The following is a 14,445-nucleotide window of genomic DNA, read 5'->3' on the forward strand; positions in this document are numbered from 1 at the left end:
AGAAACAAGGTGCTCACTGTAAAATCAATGAAAGTATCTGTCAAACTTAAAAACTCATATGGATTGGCCCCCAGGTGTAAAACACATGAGCTATTTTCTCCACTATAGGGTCGTTAGCTTGTTTTGCTTTCCGAAATCTCCCATAAAGACTGGGTCACACTGTGCTAATTGCTGTATAACCTCAGCACAGGAACAGTCCCTCTTCCAATCAAGCCGTAGTCCTGATTGCCTCAATACCACAGGCAAATATGAGCAGAGTTGGCAGCACAAAGATCAGCATGCAGTGAAACCTGGTGGTTACCCACACCACCCACAGGAGGCTGGATGATTGCACAGTATCATTTGGAAAAGTGTTAACACTAAAATACATAAAGTGATACCTTCATTTTAATGAAAAAAATGGCATCTGGGTGCCAGAAATCTTAGAGTGATCCTGCCTTTATCTAGGTTTAAGTTGTAACCTGGTGTTTTGAAAGACAGAAATTTAATGACTGCTATATTCTACTGTAGGCAGAAACCCTGGAAAGGGTTCAGGGAGGAATAAAGAACCACACAACAACTTCAAGATATTAAAAAAAATTAAAAAAAAAAAAAAGGATAAGTGGGAAAACATCCCATGCAAACAATCTTTTTACTTTAGCAGTAGAGGATGTTGTTTTGTAGATATCTCTCTTCTTTCATGGAGCAGGAACAGACCCACTCAATAATCTTTTAGACAGTAAAAGCAGCAGCTGTCTTATTTTTTGAAGCAAGAAAAAAATGCAGTTGAAATTGCATGTATGTGCTGTTATGACAGTCCATGCCTCTTTCTTGAAATAATGAAAAATCAAAAAGCAAAGGGAAAGAGTTTCTTCTTGAGGCAAGCTGCTTTCTTACATGCAGCCTCCTATCCTGAGGCTAGAAGGTTCAATGCCTAGGCTTAAACCCCTCCAAAATCTGGACGCTGTTCGGCTGCTTTGTGGTCACAAGCTCATTGCAGTGTTAAAAAAAGTCACCCGAAGGTTTTTGAAAGAAATCAAAGAAGTCCAAAGGGAAAAAGAAATAACATGAAGAAAGACGAGGTAGGCAGGAATCAGAGGATAAAGGGCAGTAGGTCTCAAGCAAGTTCTCTGCAGCTGATTGATCTCACCCAAACACAACCCTTGCAGCCTACATCTGCACACAACAAATGCAAACCTTTCTATGAGTATAAAAATTATGTTTTCTGGTACAAGCATGGCTCCTGATGCATGCAGTGACAGTTTCTTCAGCTATTCTCAGCTTCAACATGTTGGAGGGAGGCTCCCCAACTTGCACTCAAACTCAGTCGGACTTCAGGATATGTAGAAGAAAATGAAACCCTAATGCAAAGAAAGCACTCAGACACCCTGTAAGGTATTGGGAATAAAACCCACTCAAGCTCTAGACCAGAGGAGACAAATATGCTTCAGGAATTGCACTTACAAATCCTCCTGTTCAATGATGAACATTCAGAACAATGGGATTCCCATTCCTTTGACAATCTCATAGGTTTGCAGCTTGGGGTTTGGGTGAGCTGTCTACAAGGTTGTTAGAAAAAACCATAGTCAATATTAACTTGTTCAAGCTATCACAGCAGTGTTTTTCCTTAGAAAGTTACCTAACTTTATGTATCTATCCAAACATTGGACTTGCTCCTACCTTTAAGTACTTCATTATAGTTGTTTGTTTTTCAGCAAGAAGCCTGCAAGAACAACAAATGCAGTTTCTGCAACATGATTCTTTTCATTAACTAACAGGAGGTGCTCTGAGACAGACAGCAGCAGCACGCTCAGAAGCAGCTATAATATGTATCCAGGTTTTAAGGAACAACTCAAGTTGTCTGCGCAGTTCTGACTTGTCATTCTTTTTCCTTGTAATTCTTTATTCCTCTAAACACCCAGACCCACAGCAGCCACTTCACATTCACTACTGCCCACTTCAAAGAGCAAAGGAAACCAGTGAGTAACACCCACAATTTCAAACCCAACACGTCCCCAGAGGCAGGCAAAGACTAAGCACACCAGGTGGTCGACACAGCTTTTTGCTCTCCATAAGCTTGCTCCTCAAACACCCAGACTTGTTCAATGCCCCAAGAATTAATCAGACTCTTGAGCACGCTCATACTTTGTACAGAGGTGGCTGAGAAGAAATTAATTTGGCCTGTGGTATCCAGAGAAGGAAAACCTTGCACTGTAATAGCCTCTCTTTACATGTAAGGGCATGGGGTGAATCTGCCACCTAATGACCCTTTTTATTTGGTTAATGGCAGCAGATGAGGCAGCCCTGAGGTGCTATTGCTCTCAATCTCTGACCACCTCTACTGCATCCCAGCAGTGGTTTTTGCCACGGCTTTTGCTATCCAGCAGCTACAAATCACTAAAAATCACTAGGATTTCCTTACAGGATTTAGGGATTCTCCACACCTAAACAGTTTCTAGGACAATACAAACCTTGGCCAAACACAAAAGCATCTGAATTACACAGGTACCCCTGTAGAAAACAGTCTCAGTGAGCTAATATGCACGTATTGCAAAAACTTTAAGTCAACAAAAAACCCCTTCTAACTTATCACTCCCAACTTCACTAGAGGGCACAGACTTGTGTCACAGGGAAGACTTTTACCCTTGTCGCTTTGGAAGCGGAGAGAAATTCATTCAGGGAATGCCATAAACTGAATAACTATCCCCAGTGTTGCGACTGGGATGTGATACAATGTCTTTATCAAAACATCCAGCTAACAGAGTGCTTGTTCAGGAAGTGCTTCCAGTATTTTGTTACTGCTGTTGAGAGACTCAGATTTATAATAAACACTGGTTAGAGGGAACACTGATTTTGCTTCTCTCACTAAAGAGCCACTCCATAAATTTGGAATTAATCATCTCTCTGCACTTTATGTACAAACGGGATCCCACATTACTACCAAGAGGAATAGTGAATATGTGCAGTGGCTCACTTGGAAAGAGTCAGAGCACCAACTCAACTGGCTTTGTTAAGGAAACCAGTATCTAGTCTATCAGCATGGCAGCTTGGCAAAAGCTTTAATGAAATAAGGCAGGAGCTTCTGGTAAATATATTCCACACTGTCTCAGTCTGATAAATACCTTTCAGTTTGCCCTTACCTAGATAACCTTGTAAAGCTATCTGGTGAACACTTGGTTAAGTATACCTTGAGCTCACTTAAGCAATGAAGCAATCCCAAATGGTACTGTTGAAATGTTATTAACCTTTTCCAGCATTCTGTGTCTAATATGTGCCAGTTTTAGGTTTCGTATTCTTTGAACCAAAAATCATTTAGGGAGTCCCTCAGGACTTCTAGATATTTTTAATTTTTTTCCCCAAAGACTGAATTCTAACTTGCTATCAATAAAATGATGGAAAGTTAGTATTATTACAGTAAATGGACACCAGGTAGAGCTCTAGGGGCATTGCAAGGCCACACTCTCCTGTGCCAGAAAGAGACATCTCCAAGGCACTGGCTGCTGCTCCTTAACCTTGCACAGGCTGTCACTGCCTACATTTGCTTATCAGCACTTACATATGGCAACAGCCTGTACTCAAAAAAACCCCAAACCCCACACACTGCCCACAGTTCATCCCAATCACAGCTTTCTCCAGACAGAGGGACCCAAAAAGACCATCAAAATAGGCTTAAGAGCAGCATTTCTACAGCAAATAAAGGAAAGCATAGATCCTCTTGCTGCCTGAAAAACATTTCGCTGAATCTGGACCATGAGAAGATGGCAATGGCTCACCCAGTACCTCAAGAGGAGCTGCAGAGACATGCAGGAATACTGTGAGGAAAGAGCAGTGTACAGTGGCCCAGCACACAGAGCAGGCTGCAGGCACAGCAAGCTGATTTTGGACCCAGCTCCAAGGACAGCAGGGACAGCTGCTGTTAAACACTGTGCATTTGCTCTTCTCTAAAAGGGGCTCTCACAAAAAATTTATTTTGTGCTCAGGTCACAATGTATTTAAGTGAACACCACACACATTCTTTAGAAATAATTAACGTATCATTCATATCATGTGAATTAACATTCATCAGTGTTTGTGGTGATGCTTGTAAAGCATTCAGAAAACTTTCTACTGCAGAGGGGCTGCAGAGCAAAACCAGTAACTTTCATCCTTGCACCGTGAAAAGCCAAATGCCCACCACTAAAATGAAAAGCAACTTGATGCAGACAGTGAAGATATAACCTTACTGAGAAGTTCAAGTCACAAATCTTAAAACAGTTTCATCTTGCACACTGCTACCCACACGTCCACGTGGATTAAAAAAGCAGGACAACAAGAAAAAGCAAGCCCACCACAGGATGCTGTGAACAGCCTCTCCTTAACACACTGCCACACAAACTGACTCCAGCTAAGGAGGTTCAGCCCACAGGGGCAGACACAGAGCTGCACTTCTCTACTAATCAGCCCCACATGCCCTGACAGCTCCAGCACAGTCACATCTCTCAGGCTATTCATGGAAAGTGGGAAATGAAAACAAATTGCCCAAGAGATGGGGAAAAATGTTGGTTTTCTCCCTTGCTCAGAGCTCCAAATACTTGCTTTTAATCCTCCCTCTTGGGCTGGGTTATGTTTCCAGCCACTGTCAGGGACTTCACAGATTTCCACACTGGCATCCCCAGTTGCTTCACTGACGATCCCATTTCTCAGCTGTTCCTCACTGTCCAGCCTGACCATCTCAGCTCAGAAACAGCAGCCACAAAACTCACCAAAAACTCCCACACCTCAGCCCTATTTTTCTGGTTTTACCAGTTTTACTTTCTTATGTAGTCTCCACAGGTTTTCCCCACTGACCTTTCTTACTCTTCTCTGATTCAACAGCACACATTTCAAGGCACAAGATCTGCCTAATGAACACGAGCAGAGTCAGGAGCCAAAATCAGTAGCTTTGTTCTGGAAAGTTCATCGATATGAGAAACTCTCAGAGTACTCAGACCCTCAAGCAACATCTCCTAGTGATAAACCTGCAGTGGCTGTAAGAAAACCTGCTCAGTGTTTTATGGAAAGCCTGTTCTGCTGTACAGAAAGACCCCAAAAGGAAACCACCTTTAAAATCTCAGGTTCCAGTGGGTATGGGCTGGTCACACATGACCACAAGCTGCTGGGTGAGCATCTTTAGTCTTAATACAAGAAGTTGTGTTAGTTTTATCTGGGCCCATTTCCTGCAAGTTGAAGATAAATACATGTCTTGGTACAATATGAACTTCACAGGGGCTGGGGATCACTGATGTGCCCAAGCCACACAGCCCTGACTAAAGCAACACCCTCCACAAGAGTTTGTTCCAGGTAAGGAGGTCCCACCTGGCCCACATCACCACCAGGACATGGATGCATGTCTGACTGCAGGAGATGCCCACACCACGCTGCTTCTGTTCCCTTTGTTCTGTTCCAAATAAAACATTCTTTTCAAGTTAAAAATCTCTGCTTCAAGGAACTCAGATTTCATTTTTCTTTTCCTAGCAGCTCATACACTTGCTTCGTTCCTTATCCTCAGGCATTTTCTGCTTTTTAAGTTACAACAAACCAGCCTTTAAAATTTTTCTTTTCAAAAGCCACTTCTGATGCAGTAGGTAGCTTTCTTTTGTCTATAACACAAAAGTCTTCAAGTTCAGTTATGTCAGTATATCACTACAGAGAGGAAGGCTTGAATGTAACAAAGACTCCAATCTTCTTCACTCATATCCAGCAATTAGCAGATGTAAAATTAGCAGATGTTAAAAACAGCATCATCTCTGAGTGAGCCTTTCCATACTTGCATTCACATGCAGGAATTAATCTGGAAACTTAAGCTTAGTACAGCCTCATAGTTTTCCTGGCTGCAGGAACACTTAGGTTGGTTCACCACCCTTTGCTGCTAGACACCACAGCATCAAGCCTCTTCCAAACATCTAATGCTTCCCTGAATTCCCTCTCTGGTAGAGCAGAATGCTTTTCAAAAAAGTAATTCTTTGTATCCAGAGCACTGCTGCCAGCTCAACAAAAATGGCACCAGAGTGTCACCTCCATCACATCCTCTACAGCTTCCCTGTGCATTTTAAGGATTATTTCTATGAGAAATGTTTTCCCCAACAGAAATCTCTTCCCAGATGCTTCTTCTCACAACAACTTTGTTTCTTTATGTAAAGATGGAAAGCAAGACTGATGGTAGGGAGAGAGGGACCTGCTGCCTGATGCCCCAGGCTTCATACCCCTCCACAAAGCAGACAAGCATCTGCTTCTCCCCAGAGCAGTAGAGTCTCTGCTAAGGCTTTGGCACACCATCCCCTGCTCCATGGATCAGCAATACTTGCATTTCTTGTCCCTGATCTATCTTTATCTAATATCAGTTTTTATTCCCTTTTCCAGCACACAAACTTTTACAGCCCCCAGCAGGAACAAACTCTCCAGCTGCACTGTACTTTGTGTAGAAGACATTCTTTGCCCCGAACCTGCCAGCTATTTCATGTTACACTCCCAGCTTTTGTATTAGGAGAAATTAATAAAGCCCTTCTACCCCATTAAATCACATGCATGCACAGATTACTGTAAATATTAGTGCCCTTGGTATATAGCAAAAATTAGAAATTTTCAAAATATCAGTCTGTGACTGAGATTCCTCTGGTGTATTTGATGAGCTTAAGCTAACTCCCTCTTTACAACTTCCTTTTTTTCCTAAGTTTACATCTCTCCTCCCCACGCTGTGAAAGTGCTGCATCTAAGAGGTGCAGCATCCAACCACCCAAGGACAGCAACTGCCCAGAGAGGCTACAGTGACTTTGAGGGAAGATAACAAGACTAGACGTTAGACACACTTACATTTTAAACTCCATTCTGAAGTCAAACAGCATAACTTTTTGATACAGGTTGAATTTTTACATCAGCATATCCCTGAGAAATAACTAATCTCCAGAAGCTCTTCCAATAACAGAAATTTGGGCTCATACATTTTATGTTAATCTACTTTATATTTCTTAGGAAAAAGAAGCATGAATCATAGAATCCCAGAATGGTTGGGGTTGGGAGGGACCTTGAATGTTCCTGTTCCAACTCCCCTGCCAGGGGCAGGAACACCTTCTAGACCAGGCTGCTCCAAGCCCCGACCAAGCTGGCCTTGACCACCTGCAGGGATTGGCAAGTGGCTGTATTATCCAGCTTCTCTCACAACACCAGCCACAGGATTTTTTACTAAGAATTATGAACCAGGAAACAGTCTAGGATCACCATGAAAAGATACTTTCTGCTTTAGAGAATTCTTTAGCAGAAAAATCTTTGTCTTTCAAGCAATTAAGCCATCACCTTTTTATGTTTGCTTTCCTGAAGTGTGATAAAAACCACTTCATTAAAGCACCTTGCTGGCAGTAGTCTGGTGTAAATTTAAGAAAGGCAAGCAGCTAAACCAGAGTTTTTAGATCTAGATGTGAGAAATAGATTTGTAAAGAATTTTTTGAATTTGACAGAAACATATTTTAACTATTCAAAACTTAGTTATTAAAAACAAATTACAAAACAAAAACAATACAAAACTACCTAATATTTACCCTCAATACAAAACAAGGGACATTATACTAATCACCATCACTCCAAACTTAACATAAACAAGAAACCTCTATCAAGAAACTGCTAAAAAACCACACACCATTACATAACAAAATAATAACAACTCAATCACAAAACACTCAAACCAAATACAATTTATAAAATCACCAATCATCTCCCAAACAATCCCAACTTTTTACCCCAAAAACACAACATAAACAAACAACTTCTTAAGTAACATACCTTTTAAAAAATGTTTATCATAAATTTATGATTACAAGAGTAACTAGTACTTCACAACAAAAACAAAACTTAATTATAAACAGAAATAAAAACATAATTCTTACATTTTCAGTTCCTCTAACCACTGTTTCAATCAATTTAACAAAAATCTAGTAGTTTCAACTCTTACTTACTATACTCCAATAATAATTGAACCAAAACCACTAATTACATTACCAAATCCAAAGTTGGGTACCTTTTTACAAATAAAAAGTTCTTCGGTAGTGTTTGAATCACTTTTGAAGCTTTCACACCTGCGTTTTAATGAGTAACTCTGACAAGAGTGTTATTTGCCAAGTTACGAGCCCAGATGCAACTTTTATATGTAAGAACTAAACAGCCAATGGAGGGTCTAGGGAAATGTCAGAAAACATGTTATGTTTGAAAGCTGGTGACCTAAGATAGTTATTCACCAAGGACAGCAAAGTAAGAGAAAATGCAGTTTTGAAGGACAGTATATTTGTATATATTTATTCTTGAAAATCTGGATTTTAAAAAGGGCATCCTGTGCCAAAAGCCAGCAGCAAATAAAAGCTGCAAGGGCTGACACAGACACTGGTGAAGCACTACTGACATCTAGTGCTGCACCACAGCTCGTCAGCGTTCAACACGCGCTGCATGCATGCAATGAAAGCACCTATTTCTTTTTAATCCAAAAAGAGACCTCAGAAGGCAGATCCAAGGAGGAGATGTGCTAAACAATTTTTGGAACATGTAAATTAGTTTGGGGAAAAGCTTACTATGCATAAGGTCTATGAATATGCAACAGGCATAAAGGAAAAGGTATTTAAGGGGCTGAGTGCCGAGGAGCCGTTCTTAACCCTTGGCTTTATTTCTGTCTTCTACTGTCTTTTTATTAAACTTTTTTAATTTGACCAGGAAAGTGAACCTTGTTTTTCACACTTCCAATGCTGTTCGCCTGGTTTTCACAGCTGTAGCCCATCGGGGATGAGTCTCGGCCGCAGCCCCATCCCAATTGCCACAAACTGAGCCTCAGCTTACCCCACTGAACCGCATCGCTGGGACAGGATTTCACTCCGGGACTTCAAAGCAGATCTCAGCTCAGATAAAGGGAGTGTCCAGCAGGACTCTGATGTGATAAGCTCCAGGCTCTACCTTTTTTGCACTTTCAAAACAGCAAAACAAGCAACACAAGGCAGTTCTGCCGCCCAAAACGCCATATGCGTCCCCAGAGACAGCCCCTCCTGTCACCCCACAGCCCAGCCTGCAGCTCCCCTCAGCCTGGGGGAAAACAAACCCTCCGTGAGCCAAGCTCCAAGGCTGTGGTTCAGGCAGAGATCTGAGCATTGGCAAACTTGAAATGCAGCTCCAGGCCGGCAGATGCGTGTCCTGCGCAACGGAGCGGCTGCGGGAGGCTGGGCAGCCCCGGCCGCTCCCCTCACGCACACGGCGACTGGGCCCAAACGCGGCCCGGCCCGCCCGGAGCCCAGGCGTGTGTGCTAATGGCTTTACAAACAAATCCATGGGGAAGGGCACGGGTGTCAACGCCTTGGAAAGGCGTCTTAAGGTCTCTACCAACTTCAAGCCACGGGTTTGTTACAGAACCCAGTCTGAGTGTGAAAGTGACAAATGGCTCAGCACAAGCCTGAGTTTCTGAGCTCTGAGGGAAATGACAGAAACCTCGAGAGAGGAAACCCTGCGGCGGTGCACTCTCTCCAATTGTTCGAATAAAGTTGCAGCTGTATGGAAAATCACACTATAAAAAGCCAGTGACCATAAAGGAGACAGAGGAGTCCTCGAGGTTTGGAGGACACAGCCCCTTTTGCCCTGAACTCCCGGCTGCACGTTGCCCTCTTCCTTTCCCCATCGGCTGAGGTACTAGGGAGGTACAGCCTTCCTGAACTGCCTAGCACATATTCCCCCTTAAATATATCATTTTTCCCCGAAGTTCAGATACCCAGGCTTGTGTGTTCTCCATGTGTCTGTTCTGGAGTCAGACTGTCTGGGTACTGTAACAAACCTCCGCCTTAAAGTTGGCAGAGACATTGACATTAAGAATGTCAGTTTCAAAGGCATGAACACCCCTCCCTTCACCCATGGAATTGTTTGTAAAGACATAAGCACGCACCTTTCCTATCACCAGCACACAAAGCCAGCAGCCCCCAGGCCTGGGAACAGCCCTCATGCGAAAGGAGAGCTCTGCAACTCCAGGTCAGCCTCTCACAGGACTTTTATCCGTGGTTTTTAGCCAAAAAAAGTGTCCCCCAATACATAGTTAATAAGCATTGCAAAGCTTTGCAGAGGTAGCTGAGTGCTAACTTTGGTCAGTTTTGCTTTTTAACATCTTAGGTTTTAAATTTAACCATCCCCTCCCCTAATCACCATCTCTAAAACAGCAGTAGCACTCCGAAGCCGTGACAATCCGTTACAAAAAAAAAAAAAAAAAAAAATCCACACCACATCTATATATTGTAGTTTTATCAATTCCCTTTTTTTCCATGTTCCGGAGCAAACTGATACCCAGCACAGAAAACAGAGGGGGTCTCAGACACTGATGAAAACCACTAAAGCTTGACCAGCCAAGGCACAGGTGAATACTGCATTCAGAGACCTCAGTAACTACATTTGAAGCTTACAGGTGCAGGGCTAAGTAAAACTATTTCGTTTTTAATCACTCAAAAATATAACTACCTTCAAATGCCTAACATACCACCTCTTTAAAGTGTTATTTTGGCTGAGAGGAAAAATAAATAAATAAATAAATGAAAAGAAGCAGCTGTGCTGAAACACTGAGCTTACAGCTCCCTCCAGAGTTTCTGCTGCTGGAGCCAGCTTGGAAACGCTGCTGTAAGTGCTGGTGGAGCTGTGAGTAACTCCCTCAAATTTTCACCAGGAAGAAGGCATTTTCCCAGCCACTGTGACAATAAGACTCCCACTGCCCCAGACTTTCACTGCTGGGACCAAAGCTCCAACTAATTAATATATGTCAGTCACACATTGCACTAAACGTGCACCCCTGGGAAAGGGCTCCTGCATATTAGTAGTAATTAATAATTAGTCCAAAGAGTATTTACCACAAATCCACTGATAGAAGAGCTCTATTAGTTTGCCACATCTGGTGAGATAATCCCATTATGTATAGATTGGTTTCTCTAATTGACATTTATAAAGCCAACAGATAAGCAGCAGCAAACCTGTCTTGGTCAGGTTTAATGCATTGTCTCCAGCATTCACTGAGGCAGAGCAGCTCTCCTCATTGTTGGCAGTATCTCAGCTGCTGCCTCCAAATAAAATAGTTGTAGATCTCAGAAATTCAGGGAGGTTTTCAGCAGTTGTTGTCCATAATATTGTTGTATATTCAGGAGGTTTTCAGCAGTCCACTCAGCAAACCCCCTTTGTCCTCCCCAGTTTGTACACAACACACAGACTATGTCCAGCACCATGGGAGCTCCACCAAATACTCTTACTATTGACAAGTCAAAATGTTAGCCTTATTGAACCAAATGTCTACTTTAACCTAAATGATGTACAAAGGACTGACAAGTGTTGTCCTTTTCTCCCCAGGTAATTGGAACATTGATTTTAAGATGCTTCACCTGAAGATATCCCACAAATGTCCCAACACAAATACACAGCATTTTCAAAAGGCTCCTGAAAGATGTAGAGCCCAGCCCATCCGTCTGAATGGGGAGGAGGGAAAAAAATAAAAATAAAAAAATCATCACTAGCAGCAGTGCCAGAAAGTGCAAGATAACCTGGGAGGCTCCAAGGCCTCCCTATCACACTGGCAGGCAGGAAAAATGCAGAAGATTCTGTCTGCCCAAAACCCCCAATTATTCTCTGTGTGTAAGAAAGTTCTGCATGATGTATTTCCCATGTTTAGGGCTGAATAAGGCTGAATAGCTGTAAACATCTTTGGAAAGAATGTGCCAGTGGTACAATTCAACAGTGTCTGTTGGTGGTGAATTTAGCTCCTGCTGAAAGAAAGACAGGGAAAGAGAAAAAAAAAAAAAAAAAAACTGAAGCAAGAAAAGAATCTTAAGAGGGTCACTGGAAACACTGGAACCAGACAAGCTGAGAGGCACTGAGCCAAAATAGCACCAAAATTTCTGTTGCTACACTGTTATGCTGGTGTGCTATATTGCTATGTAGAAACTCTTTTTGTTAAACTGCTTTTATTCCAATGCACTTTTCTTTAAGGGAGAATGCCCAGTTTCCTGTAAATTAATTCCTCCTCCTCAGCCTGGTTCTCTCTCCCTGCCCTTTTCTTTAGTTGATTGTCCATTCTGCCTTGGCTTCTCTGTAGATCTTTTCACTTAAGCAAAGCTAACAGAATTGAGGACCAAAAGTGGAACCTTCCTTTCCTGGTGGCAATAAGGTTTTCATTATGAATACCTCCTGGTTCACTTCTGTCCTGCTGACTGCTCTAATGCATAGCACAGCTGCTTTTGCGCAGGTACCAGGTGAGGTGGAAGCCTTTAAAGTGACATAAGACTCAATAAAGAAGTGCAAATCAAGGGTGTACTCAGGACTTCTGTGTCTTTGCTATTTCCCTAGAGGTACACCAGCCTCTAAAAATCAAACAACTCATCGTTTTACTTCTCCAGGCAGAGTTTTAATAGTGTTAATGCACTGGTGCTTCTGGCCATGCCCCAAGCAAGGGGATGTGGAAGCTGAGCTCTGACAAAGCCTGGCTGGTTATCAGCCTCCAGCAAGACATCACCATTCCAGGGCAGAGACCTGTAGTCTCCTTGCTCCAAATTTTGAGGGACCAATGTTTGAAATGGACCCAAAAGGCTTCCAGGCAGGGTAAGAAGAAGCTGTGAGTTCCAGCTGGTTCAATACCAATGTCTGGTTCCAGTCTGTGAGCCAAATTCTGTAGGAGTCCTGACTGAGGGAAAGTGCAGGGGAAGAGCTGCATTGGAGCATCTTCTTTGTAGCTTTTCCTGGTTTCTTTCTTTCGAGAAGCAATTTTGCAAAATTAATACTTGGGCATAGTACCTGTTTGACAGCTTCCCATCTGCTGGCCCAATTTATATCCACTGAAACCACTAAAAAATCAAGTTTTTATTGCCAGCCACATTGCAGTTTATATAGCTGTGGAAAAATGGGCTGAACTCAGTTCCTCCTTATGCTTTTTCAACCAAAAATTGTGAGCTGACACCAATCCTTTACTGCCATCCAGGGCAACAGGCAATTGGCTGCCCTTCAGATACACTGCACAACACACAGGTGGATTTATTTGCTCTGTTCAAGGTCAAAAAAAGTGTAGAGATGGCCAGAGGAAAAGGTGCATATGGCAGGTATTTTACAGTTGTCTGGAGTCTATTTACCCTCAGTTCTTGTGCTGCCCTAAACCAAAAACTACAGTTACATTTAGAGGAAGTCTACCTTTGGGGATGGCAATGATGAAAAGTAAAAGCAAAAACAGCAGAGCAGCAACAGGAGATAAGAGAAATGTCTGATATTAAAGGTGAGATTTCTAAATGGCTCTCTAGACACTCCATTGTTAAGGAAATTTCCCTGAGCATCCAGGACCACTCTGACTCTCACTCTTAGACCACCTGAGCTGGACCGAAGCCCCTTCACAGCTGCAGCCCACACTCACACTGGGCTCCCTTATGGGCTCAGACCCAGGTTTTCCATGGCAGACTCAAGACATTCAAATTCCTTAAATAATTTAATCTTGGTGCAATGACCAAGTAACTAAATAACAACTCCAGCTGGTTCCTTTGAGGAAAGACCCCAAAAAAAGCACCCCTTGGCTTTTATCCCCTCACAGTCTGAGGGCAAGGATCTGGGGTCCTCTGCTCCTGCTGTGTCTCCAAGTGTCAGGTCCCCTGGCAGGGCCACAAGTCCCCGGGCCCCTCATTACACAGAGGGTCAGCAGGTCACAGCCCCTGGCCCCAGGCTCACCCAGAGCTCAACCTGCAGCTCCTCTCGACCTACCTGCACTGAAAGGATTAACACCATTCCCCTCCCACAGCCTCAGTCTTTCCTCCACACAGAGGAGGCGCTTCTCTCCCTGTAAACAAGCAAATTAAGGAAGCCAGGAGAACAGAAAATTAGTAATTTATGTGTTAGATAGGTGGGAGTGTAACATTTGGCATCTGCCAGGCATCAGTCATGCTGTGCTCAGAGGCAGTGGAACACAAACCCAAGAGCTGTGCTAGCAGAGACTCACAGCAGGTCTCTGCCCTAAGGGAACAGGAGGCTTGGATGTCACACAGGGCCATATCCCGACAGCCTCAACTCCATGCCCACCCTTGTCACAGCACTGACAGCCACAATACAGAGCATCACCATACAATTTCAGAAGGCTTTAAGCATTCCCCATACAGAGCAACACCATACCTGATCAGAAGGCCTCAGGTGTCTGTCCATACCGAGTATCATCATTCCACTCCAGAAGGCTGCAAGTGTCTGCTCATCTTGTTCTTCAGCCCAACCTTTTATCCCCTCAGGTGATGCAGAGCACCTGTGTGCCCTCTGTTCCTGTGTGATTGCTCAGTGCCCCGGGCACCCCATGGTTCATTAATGTCAATATCAGTCACCTGTCCTGCACAGCTGCAGCCCATTGGGGATGAGGCTCGGCCACAGCCCCGCTCCCAATTACCACAAACTCTGTGCCTACACGTCCTCCATGGGATCTGTGAGGGTGCTCTGTGCAGTTCC

The sequence above is a fragment of the Onychostruthus taczanowskii genome, unplaced genomic scaffold, assembly GCF_017590055.1.
Source record: "Onychostruthus taczanowskii isolate IOZ18803 unplaced genomic scaffold, ASM1759005v1 scaffold22, whole genome shotgun sequence".
Lineage (NCBI taxonomy): Eukaryota > Metazoa > Chordata > Aves > Passeriformes > Passeridae > Onychostruthus > Onychostruthus taczanowskii.